This window comes from Arachis ipaensis, chromosome B7 (genome assembly GCF_059453495.1).
Source record: "Arachis ipaensis isolate K30076 ecotype BB chromosome B7, ASM5945349v1, whole genome shotgun sequence".
NCBI classification, from domain to species: domain Eukaryota; kingdom Viridiplantae; phylum Streptophyta; class Magnoliopsida; order Fabales; family Fabaceae; genus Arachis; species Arachis ipaensis.
In genome coordinates, this window is record NC_142442.1 from 39,975,522 (window position 1) to 39,987,078 (window position 11,557).

Sequence of the window (11,557 nt, forward strand, 5' to 3'; positions counted from 1 at the left end):
GTCTTTTCCTGATCCTCAGGAGCTATATGAATCTGGAAATAACATGTGTACCCATCTAAAAAACAATAATGTGATTTACCTGACAGGCGATCCAGCATTTGATCAATGAATGGAAGAGGATAGTGATCCTTGCGGGTTGCTTGGTTGAGGCGTCTGTAGTCAATGTAGACCCTCTAGGCATTCTGAACTCTGGTTGTCAGGAACTCTCCATGCTCATTCTTCACTGCAGTGACACCAGACTTCTTTGGCACCACTTGTACTGGGCTTACCCATTCATTGTCTGAGATGGGATAGATGATATCTGCCTCTAGTAGTTTGGTCACTTCCTTTTTGACAACCTCTAAGATAGTGGGGTTCAGTCTTCTCTGGGGTTGACGGACAGGTCTTGCTCCCTTTTCTAAAAATATTCTATGCTCACAGACCTGAGGGTTTATGCCTACTATGTCTGCCAAACTCCAACCAATTGCCTTCTTGTGCCTCCTCAGCACACTAAGTAACTGTTCTTCTTGTTGAGAAGTAAGTTCCCTTGCAATGATAACTGGAAACCTCTGCCCATCTTCAAGGTAAGCATATTTGAGGTGTGGAGGAAGGGGTTTTAATTCTAACTTCTGATCATGGTCAGGCTCTGGGTTGTTTGGAGCTGGTAACAGTGGTAGAGCACTGTCATTGTCCTCTGAGAATGTCCCCACACTTGGACCTTGTCCTGCGTGCTTCTCTTTAAATTCCTCCTGATGGACTTCAGCCACAGTTTCATCTATAATGTCATACTTGAGGATAGAGTGATCCTCCAGAGGATGCTTCATAACTCCATTCAGATTGAAGATCACTACTCGGCCATCTATTTCAAAAGAGTATGTTCCTGAAAAAGCATCTAATTTAAACTTTGAGGTCTTCAGGAATGGCCTTCCGAGTAGGATTGATGAAGACTTGTCTGAGTCATTTTGGGGCATTTCCAGGATATAAAAATCAGTGGGGAACGTGAGTCCCTTAATGCCCACTGATACATCTTCAGCAACTCCAGCCACTGTAATAATGCTTTTATCTGCTAACACAAAACGAGCTGCCAACCTTTTTAAGGGGGGAAGCCTCAAAATATCATATATAGACAAAGGCATTATACTCACACATGCTCCTAAATCACACATGCAATCAGAAAATACTACACCACCAATAGTACAATTAACCATACAAGGACCTTGGTCACTACACTTTTCAGGTAGACCACCCATCAAAGCAGATATGAAACTTTCTAAAGGAATAGTTTCTAATTCATTAATTTTGTCCTTATGTATACATAAATCTTTTAGAAACTTTGCATACTTAGGTACCTGTTGAATAACATTAAATAGAGGAACAGTTACCTCAACCTTTTTGAATATCTCTACTATTTTTTGATCAGGTTCCAGCTGCTTCCTGGGCTTCCTTGCAAGTTGTGGAAAGGGAATAGGAGTGGTGTCTTCTGTAGTGTCTGCACCTTTTGATGCTTCCTCCTGTGGTTGAACTTCTTCTTTTTCAGTTATGTCCTGTATGTCTTCTTCCTCTTCAACATCTTCTATTTCCACTACCTCTTCAGCTGAGGTGTGTTCTGGTGGGCTTGGCTCCTTCTGGTTCCTCTCCTGCAGTGTGGTTCCGGTCCTTAGGGTGATGGCATTAATACCGCCCTTGGGATTGGGTAATGGTTGAGAGGGAATTCCACCGGAGCTCAAAAGTTGGTTATTGGAGTTATTCATTGATCCAATCTGGGAGATAAGAGCTTGCAAAGTAGCATTCAGACCATTTAGAGTGGCATTAATGTTATTTTTTATGGTCTGCTGTCTCCGATCAACAAATTGTAGTAAGTCATCATTAGCAGAAGAAGAAGGATAGGTAATTTGAGAGGTCTGCTGTTGGGTATTCTGTGGTCCTTGGGATTGCCTCAAGTGAGGTGCTCTGTAAGGCTGGTAATGGTTCTGCTGCCTGTTGTTGTTGTTATTCCACCTCTGATTTCTTTGATTATCTCTGCTTCCTCTGTTGTTATTGTCCCTCTAATTCTGGTTAGAATTGTCCTGCCATCCATGGTTGTGATTACCACTTTGATTGTACCCTTGGTTGGGGCGGTCATAGAAGTTATGAGTGGCTGCCACGGTGTTGTCTTCCTGCTAGAGCTGCGGACATTCATCAGTATAGTGGCTATAATCAGCACAGACTCCACAAATTCTCTGTGGGACTAACTATTGGTTTTGCTGTGGTGGAGAAGGTTGAGCTTGCTGAACTTGTTGTTGGTTCAATTGCATCTGCCTCAGCAAATTGGTCATTTCACAGATACTCTGAGTTAGAGCAGCAGTCTCTCTGTTAGAGGATACTTCTGCAACGGCTTTTGCACGGCCTTGTTTCTGCCTGTGATTCCTAGTAGATTCATCTAAGTCACTGATCAATTGCCATGCCTCATCAGTGGTCTTGTACTTTTTCATAGACCCATTGCTAGCACTTTCCAATGTGGTCTTATCTTGGGGCCTCATGCCCTGTGTGACGTAACTGAGTAACACTATCTTGTCAATCATATGGTGGGGACAAGCTTCCAGAAGATTATTGAAGCGCTCCCAGTACTCATAGAGAGTTTCAGATTCATCCTGAACAATCATGGAAATATCTTTCCTCAGTTTATCAGTAACTTCAGCTGGAAAGAACTTTTCCAAAAATTCTCTTCTGAGTGTATCCCAGTTGGATACAGTTGCTGCGGGTTGAGTGTAGTACCACTCTCTTGCCTTTTCCTCAAGAGAAAACGGGAAGGCTTTCAGCAAAATTGAAGTTTCATCTGCACCATCACGCCTGACAGTAGAACAGGCTGCTTGAAAATCTCTTAGGTGCTTGATAGGCTCTTGAGCAGGTAAGCCATGAAACTTGGGCATCAAATTGAACAGTGCGGTCTTTATTTCAAATTCTGTAGCCATCGCTGGATGATGCGCTTGAAACGGTTGCATTGTAAAATCAGGGGCTCCAGCCTCCTGGATAGTAACTCTCCTAGGTGCTGCCATGTCATCTATACGTAAATCAACCGAATCAGTAGAACATGGGCTGGTTTCTTCCTCAAATGACGTTTTAGATCCGCCTTCAGAGAGGACTAACCGACGCCGAGCTTGCCTTATTCGTGAAATAGTTCTTTCAATCTCAGGATCGAATACTGGCAAGCTTGGATCAGGAAGTGAACGCGTCATCTAGCGAAAGAAACAAGCAGCTCATAGTAGCAAAATAAAATAAAATGCAAATAAATAAAATCCAATCAATAACTTTAGCACTCTATTGCAACTCCCCGGCAACGGCGCCAAAAATTGACATGGCAAAAATTGGCGAGTTAAGAATTGTTATAAGATATGCGTTGCAAGTATAGTCCTCAACCAACTAGAAATCCGCTTATCAATTTAAAAAGGGTGTCACAGAAATTAAAATTAAAATACTGGGAGTATGAATCCCAGGTCATCTCCCAACGAGTTGCAGGAAAGTGTGCTATTTTATTAATCAGATAGTTTTCAAAAAGATTTGAGTTGAATGACAGGTAATTAAATAAGAGAATTAATGTAAATTAAATAAAAGCCTTGACTGGAGTAGATTAGTTGGAAGCCCTATTCTTGTTGCAATACTTTCAAGATTAATTGATAATTGGAGTTGTTCTGTTTAGTTATCCCTTACTAGGTAAGGGAAAGTCAAACAAGTGGGAATGCTGTTTCTATTCACAAGTCCCAATCCGCTTGCTTGGAAGGACTGGCGTTAGTGACTAAAGAGCAAACGAATAATAAACCCAATTACAATTTCTCCTTTGAGCACTCCAACTCAAGGGTTCCTTTCAATCAACTCCCCATCAAGTTAGGGGACTACTCACTCATTATGAATGTGGAATTCATAACATAGAAAAGGGAATTAAAGAAAGACATGATAAATAAAACTCAAAGGAATCAACTAAAAATAAAAGTAACTCTTATATTAATAAATTCTGAAATAATCCAATAGTAAGATTGAAGTAAATTAAAGGACATGGGAGAGTAAAGCCAAGTAAAGAAAACGAACTAGATTGACGAAGTTTTGATGAGGTGATAACTCTTCTCAATATCCCAATGCAAAAATCAATAGAAATAAAAATCCTAAGAACTATGAATGTGTAGAGAGAAAACCTAGAGGAGAGCAAAACTAGATCTCCAAAAACTAAAACTATCTAGAATGAATGTTATTGTTGGTCTCTGCATGTTCTCTGGCTCTAGTCTGCTTTTCTGGGCCAAAAACTGGGTCAAAATAGGGCTCGAAATCATCCCCAGCGATTTTGCAAATTATGCAGATCGCGCACGTCACGCGATCGCGTCATTCATGCGGACGCGTCATTCGGCGTTTTGCTTCTCCATGCGGACGCGTCCTCCACGCCTCTGCGTCACATATGCTATTCCAATCCACGCGGTCGCGTGAGCCATGTGACCGCGTCACTTCTCGCTGGTCATCTCCTTAATTTCTTGTGTTCCTTCCATTATTGCAAGCTTCCTTTCCAATCTCCAACTCATTCGTGCCCTATAAAGCCTGAAACACTTAACACACAGATCACAACATCGAATGGAATAAATGAGAATTAAAATACATAATTAAAAGTCTCTAGGAAGCAAGTTTTCAATCGTGTAATGATTTTAAGAAGGAAATATAAATGCATGCTAATTACATGAATAAGTGGGTAAAGATCATGATAAAACCACACAATTAAACACATTATAAACCATAAAATAGTGGTTTATCACTGCCCTGTACCGAACTGCTCAAAATCTTCCTCTTCATGCCACCAAAGCCTTCATGGAGGAGGCTAAACAGGAGTTTGATCGGATGAAAGGCTTGAAGGAGGAGCTTGAGGTGAAAGTGTCCAAACTGGAGAAGGAGCTGAAGAATGAGAAGGCTAGCTCCTTGCTTTAGCGGCTTCTGTGAGGTTGGCCGAGGACACGGCATTGAGGCATAAAGATAGCTATGTTACATCCTATCGGGAGGTGATGCGTCTGAGGGAGGAATTGGAGTCTGCTCGAGCTGATTACTCCGAGCTCCAAGGTCATCTTGTCGGCAGCGTGAATGCTGCTTACGAGAACCTGAAGGAGCAGGTTCAAATTCTGGTTCCCGAGGTCGACCTTTCTCTCTCCAGCCTGGACAATGTTGTGAGGGATGGTAAGATTGTTCCTGACGACCCGGATGATGATGATGTCGAACCTCCCCCTGTGCCTGCTGTCAAAGTGTCCACTTCTACAGTTCCTTCGGTTGAGGTCGGTCATCCCGTATCTGATCTGGATTGTCAAATCCTGAATCAAGATGATGGGACCGTGGATGTTGTGCCCATTCAGACTCGCCCTCCTTCACCCCGTATTGATGCTACTGAGAAGGCTTCTGATGTTTAACTGAACTCTTTATCTTGATTGTGCAGATAGCCCGGCTTGTGGGCTTTTAAACTCTTTTATTATGTAAATGATGTTTTGGTGACTGTTGATACTTTTTTTAGTTGCTTGTTTAGCAACTTTTTATTTCGAAAAACAACAAGTAGCTTTCGAGCTTTTGGGGCTGACTTTGATGGCCTCTGAAGCTGGTTATAATATTATGCTTGTTTGCGCTTGTCTTGGCACCTTTCTAGGTTTTTGAGAATGTTAGCGTCTTCTAAGTTATTTTTGTAATCCTTTTTTTTGGACCTTGTACAGGTCTCTTTTAGGGATTACTTTATAACTTTATGCTTTGGGCCGACTTTGTCATGTCGGGCCCTTCCTCATGTTGACCGACTTCGCCCTGTTGGGTCAAATTATTTTGTAATCCTCTTTCTTGGACTTTGTTTAAGTCTCTTTCAGGGATTACTTATAATTTGCGAACCGACTTCGTCATGTCGGGCCCTTCTAAGTGATTTTTGTAATCCTCTTTCTTGGACCTTGTTCAGGTCTCTTTCAGGGATTACTTCTGTAACTTTTATGTTTTGGGCCGACTTTGTCATGTCGGGCCCTTCTAAGTTATTTTTGTAATCCTCTTTCTTGGACTTTGTTCAGGTCTCTTTCAAGGATTACTTCTATAACTTTATGTTTTGGGCTGACTTTATCATGTCGGGCCCTTCTAAGTTATTTTTGTAATCCTCTTTCTTGGACCTTGTTCAGGTCTCTTTCAGGGATTACTTCTGTAACTTTTATGTTTTGGGCCAACTTTGTCATGTCGGGCCCTTCTAAGTTATTTTTGTAATCCTCTTTCTTGGACCTTGTTCAGGTCTCTTTCAGGGATTACTTCTATAACTTTATGTTTTGGGCCGACTTTGTCATGTCGGGCCCTTCTAAGTTATTTTTGTAATCCTCTTTCTTGGACCTTGTTCAGGTCTCTTTCAGGGATTACTTCTATAACTTTTTGTTTTGGGCCGACTTTGTCATGTCGGGCCCTTCTAAGTTAAAGTAATCCTCTTTTATAGGGTTGGCCAGACCTCTTTCCAGGGTTTACTTATAACTTGGTTTGACTTGGTCCGACTTCTTAACGTCGGCCAGTCATTTAAGTTATTATTTAGCAATCAATCAGGACCTTGTTAGGTCCTTTCTCCAGATCACTTTCGATAACTTCTTGCATTATTCTGTTTTCATCTTTGCCGATTTGTAGGAGGTGGGTTAAATCCTCGTTTAGTCAACCTTTAGATGAATCCGGTTTTCATCTCTGTTGGTCTTTATCGTGATTGTGCAGTGAATTTGTTTTTCACTTTTTGCCAATCTGTCGCTTTATAATCGGACGATGAATGTTTTAGATTAATGCATCTTGAAGACTTTGTATAATGTCTAATATATTTTATTTAAAAGAAAATGAAAACATGTACATATAGAGTTTTTATCCTTTTGAGTCGGACAATTTCTGGATCTCAACTTGGTGCCTCATTAAAAAACCTTTTCAGGAAAGAGAGTGCATCCTATGATGAGATCTTTTACCTTCTTTAGCTATAGTACCTTCTTAGGTTGCAGACGTTCCATGATCTGGGAAGCTCTCGTCCGTCGAGTTCGGATAGTCTGTAGTAGCCCTTCCCAAGTACTTCTATGACTCGGTAGGGTCCTTTCCAGTTTGCTGCTAGCTTTCTTTCTCCGGGTTGAGTTGTTCCAATATCGTTTCGGATCAGGATGAGATCATTCTCAGTGAAACCTCTTGGCACTACCTTTTGATTATATCTGGAAGCCATTCAACGTCTTAGTGCTTCTTCCCTGATCCGAGCTCTTTCTTGGATTTCAGGAAGTAGGTCGAGCTCTTCCCTTTGAAGTTGGGAGTTGGCTTCTTCATTGTAATGAACCACTCTAGGCGACCCTTCCTCGATCTCTACTGGGATCATTGCTTCCGTTCCACATGCTAGTCGGAAGGGTGATTCCTTTGTGGTGGAATGTGGCGTCGTTCGATATGCCCATAGGACTTGTGGAAGCTCTTCATCCCAAGCTCCCTTTGCATCTTGTAATCTCCGTTTTAACCCAGCCAATATGACTTTGTTGGCAGCTTTGGCTTGTCCGTTGGCTTGAAGATGTTTGACGGATGTGAACTGGTGCTTTATGTTCAAGTCGGCTACTAATTTTCTGAAGCCTGCGTTTGTGAATTGAGTGCCATTTTCTGTAGTGATGGAGTATGAAACCCCGAACCTTGTGACAATGTTCCTATGTAGGAATTTTCGACTTCTTTGAGCAGTGGCGTTGGCTAGTGGCTCTGCCTCAATCCACTTTGTGAAATAGTCTACCCCTACTATAAGGAATTTAACTTGTCTCGATCCCTGGGGGAAGGGTCCGAGAAGATCAAGTCTCCATTTTGCAAATGGCCAAGGTGAGGTTACGCTGATGAGCTCTTCTGGCGGGGCGATGTGAAAGTTGGCATGTTTCTGGCATGGTGGGCATGTCCTTACAAACTCTGTAGCTTCCTTTTATAGAGTTGGCCAATAAAATCCCGCCCGGAGTACTTTTTCGGTGAGAGCTTGTGCTCCGAGATGATTACCACAAATGCCACTGTGTACTTCCTCTAAAACTTCCATTGTGTTGGAGGTCGGCACACATTTTAATAGTGGTATTGAAATCCCTCTTTTATATAGGGTGTTGTTTATGATTGTGTAGTACTGAGCCTCCCGTTTTAACCTCTTTGCCTCCTTTTCATCTGTGGGGAGTGTTTCTATTTTATGGTAGTTAATTATGGGGGTCATCCATCCTTGATCCTGACCTGTTATGGCTAGGACTTTTTCCTCTTCCAAGATTGACGGGTTCTGTAGCATTTCCTGGATGAGGCTTCTATTGTTGCCCCCTGGTTTGGTGCTGGCTAGTTTTGAGAGTGCGTCAGCTCGGACATTTTGTTCGCGGGGTATGTGGCAGATCTTATTTTTCCCGAGTTGTCCGAGCTGTTCCTTGGTTTTATTCAAATACTTTTTCATGGTAGGATCTTTGGCTTGGTTACTTCCGTTATTTGTGAGGTGACTACTTGTAAATCGCTGAAGATGTTGAGTTTTTGAGCTCCAACCTCCTTAGCCAGCTTCAAGCCAGCTAGTAACGCTTCATATTCCGCCTGGTTGTTTGAGGCCGGGAACCCAAATTTGAGGGAAAGCTCAACTTGGGTTCCTTGGTTGCTTTCGATTATCACACCTGCGCCGCTTCCAGTCTTATTCGAGGAACCGTCCACGTAGAGATTCCATTCTGTGGGGGTTTCCAGGGTATCTGTGAATTCTGCAATGAAGTCGGCTAAGTACTGTGACTTGATGGCTGTTCGAGCGTCATAGTGGAGGTCAAACTCGGATAACTCGACTGCCCATTGTAAAATTCTGCCTGCTAGATCTGTTTTCTGCAAGATTCCTTTTATGGGCTGGTTGGTCCGAACCTTAATGGTGTGAGCCTGGAAGTACGGGCGAAGTCGTCGAGATGTCAGTATGAGAGTATAGGCAAACTTTTCTATTTTTTGGTAGTTCAGCTCGGATCCCTGATGAGCGGATAATTTATACGCTTTTTGGCATTGTTTTTAGTATGTTTTTAGTAGCTTTTAGTTAGTTTTTATCATATTTTTATTAGTTTTTATTTAGAATTCACTTCTCTGAACTTTACTATGAGATTGTGTGTTTTTCTGTGATTTCAGGTATTTTCTGGCTGAAATTGAGGGACCTGAGCAAAAATCTGATTCAGAGGCTAAAAGAGGACTACAGATACTGTTGGATTCTGACCTCCCTGCACTCGAAGTGGATTTTCTGGAGCTACAAAAGCCCAATTGGCACGCTCTCAATTGCGTTGGAAAGTAGACATCCTGGGCTTACCAGCAATATCTAATAGTTTATACTTTGCCCGAGATTTGATGGCTTAAACTGGCGTTCCAAGTCAGCATAGAAATTCTGGCGTCAAAACGCCAGAGCTGGCATAAAAGCTGGAGTTAAACGCCCAAACTGGCACAAAAGCTGGCGTTTAACTCCAAGAAAAGTCTCTACACATAAAAGATTAGATGCTCAGCCCAAGAACACAGCAGGTGGGCCCCGGAAGTGGATTTTTACACTAAACACCCTAGCTTACTCATTTTCTGTAACCCTAGGTCACTAGTTGATTATAAAAACCACATTTAGTGATTCATTTTGTACCTCATGACATTCTACACGTTTCATATTGTATCTTCTACGGCATGAGTCTCTAAACCCCATTGTTGGGGGTGAGGAGCTCTGCTGTTCTTCATGAATTAATGCAATTACTACTGTTTTTCATTCTATCACGCTTGCTTCTATTCTAAGATATTCATTCGCACTTCAACCTGAAGAATGTGATGATCCGTGACAATCATCATCATTCTCACCTATGAACGCGTGCCTGACAACCACCTCCGTTCTACATGCAATCAAGCTTGAATGTGTATCTCTTGGGTTTCTAATCTAAGATTGAAACCTTCGTGGTATAGGCTAGAATTATTGGTGGCCATTCTTGAGATCCAAAAAGTCTAAACCTTGTCTGTGGTATTCCGAGTAGGATCTGGGAAGGGATGACTGTGATGAGCTTCAAACTCGCGAGTATTGGGCGTGTGACAGACGCAAAAGGATCAATGGATCCTATTCCAACATGATCGAGAACCAACAGCTGATTAGCCGTGCGGTGACAGCGCATTTAGAACATTTTCACTGAGAGGACGGGAAGTAGCCATTGACAACGGTGATGCCCAACATAAAGCTTGCCATGCAAGGAGCCTTGCGTGCATGAAGAAGAAGACAGTAGGAAAGCAGAAATTCAGAAGACAAGGCATCTCCAAAACCTCAACATGTTCTTCATTACTGCATAACAAGTATTTGTTTCATGTTCTTTTACTTTTTACAATTAAATCTAAGAATTATTGATATCCTGACTAAGAGTTATAAGATAACCATAGCTTGCTTCAAGCCGACAATCTCTGTGGGATCGACCCTTACTCACGTAAGGTATTACTTGGACGACCCAGTGCACTTGCTGGTTAGTTGTGCGGAGTTGCAAAAGTGTGATTGTAATTTCGTGCACCAAGTTTTTGGCGCCGTTGCCGGGGATTGTTCGAGTTTGGACAACTGACAGTTTATTTTGTTGCTTAGATTAGGAATAATTTATTTTTGTTTGTTTAGAGTCACTAAATTTGAGTCCTTTATTTGAGTTTAGTTTCATATTTTAAGTTTGGTGTCAATTGCATGCTTTTATTTTCTTTCAATTTTTTGAATTTGCATCTTTTTAGTTCTTTCTTGATCTTTGAAAATTTTAAGTTTGGTGTCTTCTTTGTGTTTTCCTTTAAATTTTCGAAAATTTGTGTTTGATTTTCTAAAAATTTTAAGTTTGGTGTTTTTGTGCTTTATTTACTTAAAAATTTTTCAAAAATTTGTTCTTGGTGTTCATCTTGATCTTCAAAGTGTTCTTGGTGTTCATCTTGACATTCAAAGTTTTTTTGTTTGTTCTCTTTGTTTTGATCTAAAATTTCTAAGTTTGGTGTCATTTTGTTATTTTTCTCTTTCCTCATTAAAATTCAAAAATAAAAAAATATATATCTTTTCCTTATTTTCTTCATAAATTTCGAAATTTTGCATTAAATTAGTCAAGAATTTTCAAAAACATATCTTTTTTTTAGTCAAGTCAAAATTCTAATTTCAAAAATTGATTTTTCCAAATCTTTTTCAAAAATCAAATCTTTTTAATTTCTTCAATCATATCTTTTCAATAATATCTTTTTTTTAATAAATTGCAATCATATCTTCTCAATCATATCTTTTCAAAATAATTTTCAATCATATTCTTTTGATTGCTAATTTCCAAAATCTTTTTAACTAATTAATTAATTTAGTTTTCAATTTGCTTTTATTTCATTTTCTTCTAATTTTCGAAAACCATACCCAGAATTTTTCAAATCTTTTTAATTAATTAGCCATTTTAGCATTCAAATTATTTATCTTTTTACTTTTTCTCTTGATTTTTGAAACTTTTATTTTATTTTTTTATTTATTTCATTTTATTTTGTTCGGTTAATTTTAATTAAAATAAAATAAAAACAAAAATATATTTTATTTGCAATCCACATCATCTCCCTTTCTCCATCATGGACCTAAGTGGAAGTGAACAGTTCA

The 11,557-nt window shown here is 40.3% G+C and overlaps 1 non-coding gene across 1 annotated transcript; it reads left to right on the forward strand.

The window, feature by feature from the left end:
* Positions 1-2,534: 2,534 nt before the first annotated feature.
* On the forward strand, positions 2,535-2,642 carry LOC148550918 (small nucleolar RNA R71). Its single transcript, XR_015893755.1, has one exon. It is a non-coding gene; the product is annotated as a small nucleolar RNA R71 (small nucleolar RNA).
* Positions 2,643-11,557: the final 8,915 nt, after the last annotated feature.